Source organism: Macaca thibetana, chromosome 6 (genome assembly GCF_024542745.1).
Source record: "Macaca thibetana thibetana isolate TM-01 chromosome 6, ASM2454274v1, whole genome shotgun sequence".
NCBI classification, from domain to species: domain Eukaryota; kingdom Metazoa; phylum Chordata; class Mammalia; order Primates; family Cercopithecidae; genus Macaca; species Macaca thibetana.
Window position 1 is genome coordinate 140,814,993 of NC_065583.1, and position 13,108 is coordinate 140,828,100.

Here is a 13,108-nt window from a genome sequence, read left to right on the forward strand (position 1 = left end):
AAATGTGAGTAGAGAATACAGTCTATTGTTATAGACTCATCTTTTGCCTTTAGCTGGCCTTTGTGTGTTACAAAAACTCAGTTGGTGGTAACGTGAATCAGTTCATTACCATGGTTTGTTTTCCCTCCCTGCCATTTTTTGAGGGTATGAGGATTACGCCTTTGAAAATTCCCATATTTCATTCCTGGCTTTTTCAGTAGCTTTGTTTTTATTACAAATGTTACAGGTATAAAAAACTGCTGCTCATGCGGAATCAGAAGATATGTGGTGTCAATATCATTGACTCATTATCAATCTATATTCATAGGTGAGTTGTGTGTGGGATTTCTAACTGTACAGACATTCTAAATATCTTCCTGCATTAACTTTTAAAATAACTACAGTTGTGAAGCTAAGGAAATAATGGAAGTTCTAAATTAAAAGTTGGACCTAACATTGTACTTTTAAATGTATTATCCCTTCAGGTAGGCATTACAAGAAACTAACTACACATTTATATGATGAAGTTGTTATCATATTCCTGGAAATTTACTTGTTTGAATTCTCTTCAGAGCCTGCATTAAAAATTTTCACATATTTTTCAAGAGAGAAATGAAATATGTATAAAATTTGGAGTCAAGTTTAAAGGATAGTTACCAAGTAAATAATTCCACCTCTAATCAATAAATAATTCTGAAATAGTATGAAGTTGAAGCCATATATGGATATAGATTACTTAACAAATCTTAAAATAATTTTTAAAGAGGATTTTCCAAAAAGTTCCTTGAGCTGTGACATACATATATTTTGCAGAGGCACAACACCAACTTGGTTATCTATCATTGGATATATTCATTTTAGAAAATGACTTCATATGTGTAAAACTTTTGTTAGGTATGGTAAATTGCTTATACATAAAGTTACCAATATATTATCATTTTACTAGGGAGTCTGATAACATAAATTATTAATAGAAAGTTTTCATGTTCACCCATATCCAGTTTTTCCCTCCTTCTGGAGACATGGCTGGATTTCAATTTTCCATCTGCCTGTAATTAGGCAGGGTCATGTGACTTGTTCTGACCAACAGGTTATAAGGGAAGGTGATACATGTGACTTCCTGGCTGAGATAGTATAAAGCCCATGTATAATTTCAGCCTCTGTTCTTCTGCCGCAACCAAGATGACCACATGTTCTACGAGATGCAGCTAAAAGGTTGTGAAACATATATCAACTCTGAGAAACTATGAAGCATCAAGCCCTATCCATTCTGCTCTTGCTATGTCAATTTAACAACAAATGACTTTTGTTGTGCTTGAGTATCACATGTTTGCAAGTGCTGTTAGCACAGTAAAATGATGGAATCAGACTAATACTGTACATTTTATATATTTTCTTACTTTAGAATTTAAAGAATGTACAGTGTCATTTGATTTTATGGTAAGACCTAATTAACATATTATTTCCATCCTGCATTGTCCCTCTTTCACTGCTAGTCACTAGTTACCAAGTAAAACACAGGCAGATAACAAAAGTACTGGGGTGAGTATTCAAAGGGACTCATTATTATGGCTGAGTAGGGAAAGCAATCTTCAAGAATCCCCAAAATATATAAAGTTCTCTATTCTACTTGACTGATGCAGAATTAGATTATTCTTTAAGAGTCTTTCTAATAAGGAATTGGTTTTCTAAACCTTAGCTTAAATTTAATATTTAGGGAATATCTTATCTCATAGAAGATAATGTCAAATACTGAAAACAATTTTTACTAACGCAAAAGAAAGAACATCAGCATGCTGAGATAAGAACCCTGTCAATATGGAGAGAAGAGATAACTTTTGATGGAAGGTATCATTTAGGAAAGATCTTGACTATATTCTGGTCCTGTTCCAGATGGGCATTCCTGTGTGGAAACTGACACTCTGCAAACAAGATGTGTCATAAGAAATCAATTCTTTGCAGAAGAAAAGGGGCCTAAAAAGGAACTAAAGAAGTAAGAGATATAAGGGAAGGAGCCCATATGCATCTATTTCATATTTTTTTGAGATTTGGGTCACTATTTGTACTGACTTTGATTCTGTTCTTCTGTTTTTCTTTATCTCTAGCCTCCTAGACTACTTACCAAGCATTCTTAAGAAGCACTTACATGTTTAATTTAGTGACGATGCTAATGAAGATTCATCATACAAGCTAATAATTACAGCCACACTTTTAAATCCCTTTTTGGAGATTTTTGTTTTCCAATTCATCTCATGCTAGTCACAACTTGAAAATGACCAGATTAGGAACACGTTGAACCTAATAAAATTTGTGAAAAATTTCCATTATTTCTTCAGTGGTCATGCTAACCTTCTTCCTCTAGTTGGAGAGAGGTATTAGAATTTATGAGATTGTCTTAATTTATTGAAAGTGTTTTCTTAAAAACCAAATTGCAAATATTGGCTGTATAATGACCAAACCAAAAGAGGTTATAATTATTGAATATATTGTCATAAAATACACTCATAAGACAGTCTGGAAAAGTACTGCTTCTATTTTTTGAAGCACACTATTTGATCAAAAGTAAAACTTTCATTATCTTAGTGGGGCTGTTTTTCTTTTAAAAGAAACAACCTTCATACATTGCAACCACTGGTTAGAGAAATGAAGCAATTTAAGTAATACTAAAGGAGCAACATTAAAATAATTAGTAATACTAAAACATGAACATTAATATAATTAGTCATGATAGTGAGAATGAGTCAAAGACTTCAGCAAAAGGCACATACCCAGTGAATATTTTATTACTTAAAGTAAACACATAGGTTTGTTCAAATAAATAAAAGTGAGTTCCTGGATGTTGTAGAGAGACTTGGGTACCATTTTTGGGAAACCCAGACTAAGCTGTAATACCTTTGGCTATCTAAACATAATGAGAGGGTAGCATTCCAAACTCAGTCATGCCAGAAACAAAGTGAGATAGAAAATAAAGCAATTTCCAGTACTTTTACAGTTTCAGGGTCATCTTTGGGAAATCTGTAGCGTCATGTACGAGAAGGTTGTGCAGTGTTCATAAGTAATCCATTCACAAGCTCCTTGAAAGGTTCTGATTTGTTTCAACGTCCCTGAACGCTATTGTCAAACTCAAGGTTATACTACAGTAGAGAAAGATGAGATAATCTCCCTTTGTATTAGCCCGCTAGGGTTGCCATAACAAAATACAACAGACTGGGTGGCTTAAACAACAGAGGTTTGTTTTATCACCACTCTGGAGGTTGGAAGTCTAAGTTCAAGGGCCAGCAGGTTAGGTTGATCCAGAGGTAATTCTCATCAGTTTGCATGCAGTCGTCTTCTCTTTAGGTCCTCAAGTAGACTTCTCTCTGTGAGTGCACAGACCTTCTGTCTCTTTCTCTTCTTATAAAGACATCAGGTATGTTAAATTAAGGCCAACCTATGCGACCTCATTTTCCATTAATTACCTCTTCAAAGTCCCTATTTCCAACTACAGTCACATTCTAAGGTACTCGGGGATTAAGGCTTCAACCTTGGAATTCTGAAAGTGGATACAATTCAACCTGTAACCACCATACAGATGTTATGTTAACAGCAAATATTTTCAGGGTAAGAAACCAGGGAGCAAGGATTTAGGAGGCTCATAAGGAATAATTTGCTGGATTGGGCCCATACTAGCTTGAAAGAGCTAATTGTAATATTTTCAGGAATTTTGTAAGCTGTTTGTTTAAAACAGTCAGTATTAAAAATTAAATTAATATATAGTTACAATTAAATGACATATGAAAAATAAAATTAATGCCCATCATTCCTAATTGTTTACTGTATTTTACTATTTTCTATGCTCTTGAAGTTTTACCTCCATTGTATTTGTATGGTGGAATTACTGTGTAATGATATGCTAGTTTGCATCTCTTTCCAACTTTGCTGACATCATGTTGGTAGCCTGAAATCAGACATTGTGAGAGTATTGCTCTAAATCAGGACTGTCTTTTGTTTCCCCCTGGACATCCAATTGTTAAATATTTAGCACATCACTAATCACAAGGAAAAATATTTATGAGAATTGTGTATTCTGAATAGAAAATAGTTAAATCTGGAAGGGGAAATCTCTTATTTTTATTGTTGTAGATATTGTACAAGGGAGGGATTGAAACATAACCATTAAGATTAAAAAGCACATCAAAATGTGTTCACAATGTATTACATTGAATGAGTCTAAGCATAAACAGCAGAGCTTAGTAGTGAACACTATGAATTTGGGATGGAAATCTTGTTTTGTCATGTATTTAACTTCATTACTTGATCTCTTTCAACCCCAATTTCCTCTTTTGGAATGTGGGAATAACACTTAATTCCTGAAGATGTTGAGAAGAATAAATAATGTGATATATGTAAAGTGCTTAGCATATGCCTGGCACATTGCACAATGCCTGAGAATTACCTCCAGTTGGAAGAAAGTGACATTAGTAAAAATCCATATTTATAGGATGCACGATTCAGGAGATCTTTGAGGGTCACAAAATAAAGCAGGAACTTGAGGTATGGAAAGCATGGATAACAAAGGGAAGCTTAACCACTGAGCACAGAAATAGGTAAATTATTACCTCTTTACCTGCTTATTTGTAAAACAAACAAAAAGCAAACAAAACCCACTATTTTCCTTTGGAGAGACGTTATTCCCTTCTTGCCTATACCCTATGTATATACCTGCAGATGTGAAAGTCTGTTTTCTTTACAGACAGATCTAATCTGTTTCTCAAGCTTTAAGTCAATGATAGCTTCATGAATTTTATGATAGAAATATGTGGAGGCCTTAGAAATATACCTCTTAAATCTAAGACTGTGCAGAATTTAATTAATTAAGGCCCCAACTGCTGCACTTTGAAATCCATCAGTGCATTTGTGCAGAAGACATGCTTCCAAGAGCTTCTCGCAGCCAATGGCTAAGCTAGGCAGGAATACTAAAGGGGCTCTTTCCTGGGAGACACAAAACTCAGAAATAAGACTCCTCTGATGGACTGCTTGAGCTGAGAACACTCCATCAGCCTTGCTAAATGTCTGTAGAACTTCACTGTAATCTAAGATCCATCCAGCTAGCCATTATTTCTTTTTACTCTCCTTCACAAGCATCAGATCTAAATCGCCTTATAACAGCTCTTTCTGACTCCCTCTGTATTTTCTATTATAGGCATTTCCACTAACAAATCTCTTACATGCCTAATTCTGTCTTGATGTCTACTTCTCAGATGACCCAGACTAATACTAATGGTACCAAGAGTGATCCAAGAAAACGGCTGTAAGATTGAGATTTGGGACTGGCTTATCTACTGCCCAGCAGGTAAAAAGGACACCCTCCTGGTTGGTAGGTGGGAGATGAGGAGTTCCTGGAACACAGTGACAGCTTAACCACCAAAAATCTTGGAGAAATGTCTCCATGGAGGAGAATGACATGGTAAGTAAAATAATGAGAACATTTGAAACATATGGCGAGAGGGAAGCCTACAAAGACAGGTGAATTGTCTGGTTACTGAGAAGTTGCACTGATAACGTGAAGAAGGAAAATGAGAGACTGAAGGCCTTTTTTTTTTTAAATTTATTTATTATTATTATTATACTTTAAGTTCTAGGGTACATGTGCATAACGTGCAGGTTTGTTACATATGTATACTTGTGCCATGTTGCTGTGCTGCACCCATCAAGTCGTCAGCACCCATCAACTCATCATTTATATCAGGTATAACTCCCAGTGCAATCCCTCCCCCCTCCCCCCCTCCCCCCTCCCCATGATAGGCCCTGGTGTGTGATGTTCCCCTTCCCGAGTCCAAGTGATCTCATTGTTCAGTTCCCACCTATGAATGAGGGCCTTTAAAAAGCAGTTGATGGCTACATGTAGAACAAAAAGGCCTTAATAAAAGTCGCTTATCATCTACAGTGAAAGATGAAGCCCAGCTGAGTGGCAGGCTGAGGATCTAATTCTTAGAGTCACAGAACTCCAGAGAACTTTAAGTGCTTAGCTAAGGCATTCTATTATGGGAAGATAAGAGTCCTGGTGGGAAAAACATGGGGCCTAAAATATGAGTTGGTGTTATCTGGCTGAATGCCTCTGTGGAGGCTGGCTCTGCAGCTCCTCTGAATCCTCTAGGCTTGCAGATGTGGCCCACTGTTTCCTAGAAAGAACTAGCACTCCAGTTTCCAAATATACAGAAGAGGCCACCCCACTGTGAGGCAACAGGTATCTGCTTCAGAAGCCGTCCCCACATCCTGTCCTGGCTACCAGGCAAAAAAACTAGTTATATCCCAGTGTGACAAGGATGGAAGAAGTACTATGCCTAATATAGGAAGAAAGAGATGACACTTCAAATAATTGCAAGAAATTAGCTGGTATGGGCTGGGTGCAGTGACTCATGCCTGTAATCCCAGCATTTTGGGAGGCTGAGGCGGGTGGATCACCTGACGTCAGAAGTTCAGGACCAGTCTGGGCAACATGGTGAAACTCCATTTCTATTAAAAATACAAAAATTAGCTGGGTGTGGTGGTGCATGTCTGTAATCCCAGCTACGCTGGAGGCTGAGGCAGGAGAATTGCTTGAACATGGGAGGCAGAGGTTGTAGTGAGCTGAGATCATGCCATTGCACTCCAGCCTGGGTGACAGAGTGAGACTCGGCCTCAAAAACAAAACAAAACAAAACAAAACAGAAATGAGCTAGTATGTACCAGCAGAAATCAGGAGAATATCTCTGTTCTTGACTTCTTGAGAGAGTGCTTGGTAAGACTGGTTAAGCAAGAATGCAGTGACTTGGGATCACTTTCTCAAGACACCCTGGCAAGGACTTCAGATGATAATTTTTCTGCTGAGATGACTCTTAAAAGTTTGGATTAAGTGATTGCCACAATTCAGCAGTAGAAGTGCCTGAGTTGCTTTCGCAGACAGCAGAGGAAGCAATAAGGAGGCTGAAGGAAATGTGTGTGTCGGAATGGATATGTTATATGAAGCCAGAATACCCTACAGATAACTGTGTTCAATGGGAGAAACAAGAGAGACACATTGTTCATCAAAATCATCAGGAATATGCTTGTAAGAGGGGCACCAGCATCATTAAGTTCAGTAATGACTTTTCTCTGCAAGCCAGGACTACAGTAGGATAGGCATTCACAAAGTTGAAGTGATTAATATCCATGGAGATGTAATCATGAAGTAACAGAGGCCAGGTGGGGGTAACCCAGCTGCCAGAATCCAGGAGGCAGCAATGACCATAATGACCATTAATGTGGGATGAACAAGAAGATCTGACCCAAAGGGAGTTGTGAATATGGTTAATAGAATATGGGTCTCTGTATAAAATAAATGGACAGCTCCTATGGATGCTGCTTAACATTGATAACCCAAAAAAGGGCAAGAATGGAAAAGCAGGATGCTGAGCATAACTCCTCCAATAAAATATCAAGATCCCTTGCTCACTGCTAGACTTGAGCAAGCTATTAGATCTGGAATCCATTACTTGAAAATGTTTCTGCATCCCTGGGAGAGAGGGGCTTGATTTAGTCAACTTGCCAACAAATAGCTGGCTGGTCAGCTGAAGAAAATGTTCTATATCAGAAGCTCTGTGTATGGCTCTGCTGCTGAGTACCTGAACATTTAGATGCAGTAGTGCCTGGCTAGGTCTTGGGGCAAGTTAAAAACCCTATCAGCCACTGTGCAGGTGACTTCCATGCCTGTTCTGGAGTGGCCAATGATGGAAGTGGTTAAAGTTAACTGTCAAGCTACCTGTATATTTCTTCTATGATGGATGAACATGTGAGACAAATATCTTCATGCTTCGCATCTACTTTCACATGTAAATGACTTGACTCTACCTGAGACTTCCTTGTGTGTCATCTTCTAGGACTTTTCCTTCCAGGTTCCTGTTCAGATGGACAGGTCACTGGCCATTGTTCAAGAATCTCTATATATTCTCACTTCAGGCCACTTCAACACAAAGTAAATAACAAGGTATATGGCTTTCAGCTCCTTCCATTGGGAAGTTTTTGTCTCTATTATCTTTCATGGCCACATCTGAAGGGGATATAATTTAGCTGGCATCCATTTATGACTTGTGCCTATGTACCACACTAGCCCATCATAAACCAAGCCTAGGCTCACTTTTTGAAAATATTTCATGGTCATGTAAGTCTTATAAATGTTTGCTTTTCCATTTCCTCCAAGAAGTAGATTCTGAGATGGATTAAATATACAAGGATGATATTACACAGAAATTATCCAAGTAGGATAAAATGGGAGGGAGCCAGAGAAGTCTAGAAGAACCATGAGACAGAGATGCAAGATTGACCCTGGGTGAAAAAGAGATGGAGAGAAGGTTGCGTGAAAGGATTTTAGACTTCTGTGCAGTCTAAGGAAGATTTGACAAGGTGCTTGAGGGATCCTCAAGCCAAAGCTGTCCATCAACAGTACCATGTTGTCCAAGAATGAGTGCTACATCATTCCTGTTATACTCAGTCACTGGCCAGGAACAGTCTGTGAAAACCGTGGCTTCTGTTCTAACACAATTATGGATTTGGGAGCCAGGCTCTGAGGTCCTTGCTCAGTTATGTTCCCCATAGTTGGAGGTCTAGGTACATGCTCTTGACCACCAAACCGGGTATAAAAGTCTTTAGTTTAAGGTTTACTAAAAATGTAAGTAAGTCTTGGTTTTAGGACTCCTCATAACCTTCAACATGCTATTAATAATTAGGAGTTTTCAAGAGGGGTTGTCACATTTTCCCAAATTTACTGGATGTCACATTTCTTTGAAGATTTTCTGCGATTTAAACTTTTGAGAAATATTGCTATAAGTGGCCTTAAAGATGAGATAATATATTCTCTTCAACAAATAAAAAAAGATAGCATCAAGATGTTTATGAAGACCAGAATTAGAAGTCAGTAACCAAAATGAATAAGTACATGAAAATAAGCCTTTGAACCCAAATGAATTATTGTCCAAAGAACTAAAACCAAACCAAACCTACATACAAACAAACAAAATGGATCTGTTTTAAACTGCTATTATTAAAACTCCATACCAGGATTTAGTTGATTAAACATTTTCAAATTGGAGAACAATGTATTAATGTGGGAAAAATTAAATGGTCTTACTTAAAAAATATTTTTAAAAGATCATAGCCTCATTATTTTAACTTACATATTATTAAATAAAACATTCTTTCCTTTAGCTCTATAGTTAAAATTATTTTAATAATTATTTCTATGTAAATTCATATAACTAACACTTATCTTATTTATCTTAAATGTATTTTCTAAAATCTTCTATATGCTCATCAATTCTATAATTGACTTTTTTTCTCAATAGAGAGTATAAATGATTCTTTTCATTCAACTCCTGTTTATATTTTAACCATTTATAAATTTGGATAGAATATGCAAACCTTTAAACATTCTTTGAGGGACAAAATGAATGAAATGTCATATGGAAATCATTTTATAAAGTATTTTTTATAGGCAGGGCTGTTTCTTCGTTTTTTCTATATCTATATAACCTAGCACTTGGCAAAGGACTAAACACCAAATTCACTACAAATTAGATTGACAAACAACTTCTGAAGGTTCTTTATAGGAATTTGTAATGTCTCTGTTTTCATGTGTTCATGGATTCTAGCATTCCCAAAAAGTTAAAAGCACATACAATTTGGTTAAATTAAACAATACCTGGTACAAATAAGTTTATTGCTTAATTGTTTTCTCCAAAATTTTATTTTGTTTTTTTTATGCACTATTAACCATTGGGCTTATTGACAAAAACAAAATGACTAAACTTTCTGTTGAAATTAAAGCAAATGTTGGCACCAGCAATGAGAACGGTTATAAGTGATGGCATACTCACCTCTCACAAAATAGAGCTCTTTACAGGATCTCATAGGGAACTCAGACTTGCCTGTCAGTTCAGACACATCGCTGAGTTAGTCAATAACACTGTTTTTTAGCATATTCATGCTAGCTGCTTAATCTTATCTTAAGTAGAAAATAAAACCCAGGACAGAACTAATTACCACACACATTTTCCAGTATTAAAGTTAAAGTAGACTGTACTCGTGGAAAAAGCACGGAGCTAGGTGAAGTTAGAAAATTGGTATGTAAGTTCAGGCTACAGTGCCTACAAGCTAGAATGGCTATTTTGACAAGTCAAGTTCAGTTTAAAATGGCTAAAGTCATAGTTGATGCTTTTCACATGACGAAATATTTCTTAACTATGAAATTTACATATAACTGATTGGAAGGGTTGAAAATAATCAAGTCACTCAGCATTTAGATAGAAATTACATAGTATTTCTGTATCTATTTTATCTATAATAAAAGAATAGCATCTTCTTGGTTCGTTGTAGTCACTCTCATTTTTCTGGACTATATTTCTCTTTGTACCTTTATAATAATTGTGGGGAACTGAAGAATACCTGTGTAGAACAAGACCGTGTAACTGTATTAACTACTCAGGTAGCATCTTTTAATCCTTAGTGTTTTTTTGTTGTTGATTACCAGATATGAAGCTGTGAACTCAGGGGTATTTTTAGGATATTTGATTTTTTTATTAGCATATATTGACCCCTATGCATTTTTTTGCCGACAGTTCTATGATATTTGACAAATGCATAGAGTCTATAACCACAAGAGTCATTCCCTCTGCTTCCCTCTGGTAGTCAAAATCTGTCCCCCATCTTTCTACCTTGGCTACCACTGATTTTATTCTCTGCTCCTAGTTTTGCCTTTCCCACAATGTCATATAAATGAAAGAATACTACACAAAGCCATTCAAATTTGGCTCCTTTCACTTAGTACAAGGCATTTGGATTTTTTCCCAATATTCAGCAATTATTTAAAAACTGATATAAGCATTCATGTACAGGTTTTCTGCGAACATAAATTTTCACTTATTTTGGGTAAGAACTGAGGGGTGGGATTAAGGGGCTCATAAGGTAAGTGTTTGATTAACTTTATAAGAAACTACCAAATTGTTTTATGAAGTGGCCAAATGGTTTTGCATTTCTACCAGTACTGCAGGAGAACTCCAGTTGCTCCAAACTGGAGCAAAACTTGGTGCTTTCAGTTTTGTTAAAATTTATTTTAGCCACTCAAGTACATATATAGTTGCATTTCATTTTGTTTTTATTTTGCATTTCCCTTATGACTAATATTGTTGAGCATCTTTACATGCACTTATAAATTATTCATGTATCTTGTTTGTTGAAGTGTATACTTAAATGTTTTGCCCATTTCTTTAGTAGGCTGCGATTTTTTTATTGCTGAGTTTAAAAAATTCTTTATGTTTTCTAGATACAAGTCTTTTGTTCACACATGTAATTTGCATAAATATTTTCTTTCAGTCTGTGACTGGTCTTTTTTTCTTCTCTTAACAGTATCTTTCACAGATTAAAAGTTTTCAATTTTATTATTCAATCATCAAAATTTAATTTTATGGATTATACTTTGAAGTGATATGTAAGAACTCTTTGCTTAGAAAAGACAAATGCTTTCTCTTATTTCTTTCTAAAATTTTTTTATAATTTTAGGTTTTTCATTTAGTCTACAATCCAGTTTGATTTAATTTTGTACAGTTGAGCATCCCTAATCTAAAAGTCCAAAATCTAAAAGACTCCCAAATTTGAAACTTTCTGAATGATATAATGTCACAAGTAGAATATTCTACATCTGACTTCCCGTAACAGAGCACAGTCAAAACTTTATTTCATGCACAAAATTATTAAAATTACAATATAAAATTATCACCAGGCACTGTGTATACGATGTGTATGAAACACAAATAAATTTTGTGTTTAAACTTGGATTCTGTCCTCAAGAACCCAAGCTGTCTCATTGTGTATATGAGGATATTCCAAAATCCAAAAACATCCCAAATCTGAAATATTTCTTGTCCTAAGCATTTGGAGTAAGGGATATTCAATCTGTGTAAAGTGTGTGAGTTAACATTAACTTTCTATCCTTCACTCTCTCCCTTCTTTCTAACTGCTCTGTCTTTCTTTTCATTTGTATGTTCAATTGTTTCAGCACCATTTGTTGAAAAGACTATCTTTTCTCTGTTGAACTGCATTTGTACCTTTCTCAAAAATTAATTGACTAGATTTTTTCCAGTATTGACCAATTACTAAAAAAAAAAAAAACTGCTACAAGCACTCATGTACAGGTTTTCTGTCAACATAAATTTTCATTTACTTTGGATAAGTACCTAGGGGTGGGATTAAAGGGTCATACGATAAGCATATGATTAACTTTATAAGAAACTATTGAATTGTTTTCCTAAGTGGCCAACTTGTTTTTCATTCCTACTACCAATGCAGGAGACCTCCGGTTGCTCTGTATTCTCACCAAAACTTGGTATTATCAGGGTTTTTAAAACATTATTTTAGCCATTCAAATAGGTGTATATTTGTTTCTCATTTTGTTTTTATTTTGCATTTCCCTTATGACTAATATTGTTGGGAATCTTTCCATGTGCTTATTAGTTATTCAAGGATCTTTTTGCCAAAGTGTCTACTTAAATGTTTTGTGCACTCCTTCATTGGGTTATTTGTGTGTGTGTGTTGTTGCCAAGTGGGAATATTTTTGGATTCTATATTCTAGCCCATTTTTCTGTGCCTATCTATTCACCTCACTTTGAAGTGAGATAAAAAATATCAGACCATCTTGATGACTGTAGATTTCTAGTAAGTCTTGAAATCAGGTAATGTGAGCCTTCTAATTGTTCTTTTGGAAACTTGCACTGATGACTCTAATTCCTTTGCTTTTCCTTGTAAATTTCACAGTCAAGCTTTTTGATATCAAGAAAAAATCTTGCTGAGGCTTTTTTTTTTTTGACACTGTGTTAAATTTATAGATTGAGAAGAATTAACATCTTAACAATATCAAGTCTTTGAATATATGAACACAGTATATTTATATATTTATTCAAGTCTTCTATAAATTAGTATTTTTTAGCTTTTATACAGATACTGTACTCTGCTTTTTAAGATTTACATCTAAGTGTTTGATTTTTGGCAAATAATAAAGAGTATTTTATTTAATTTCAATGTTTAATTGTTCATTGCTAATATATAGAAATGCAATTCAGCTTTGTATATTGAGTTGCACCCT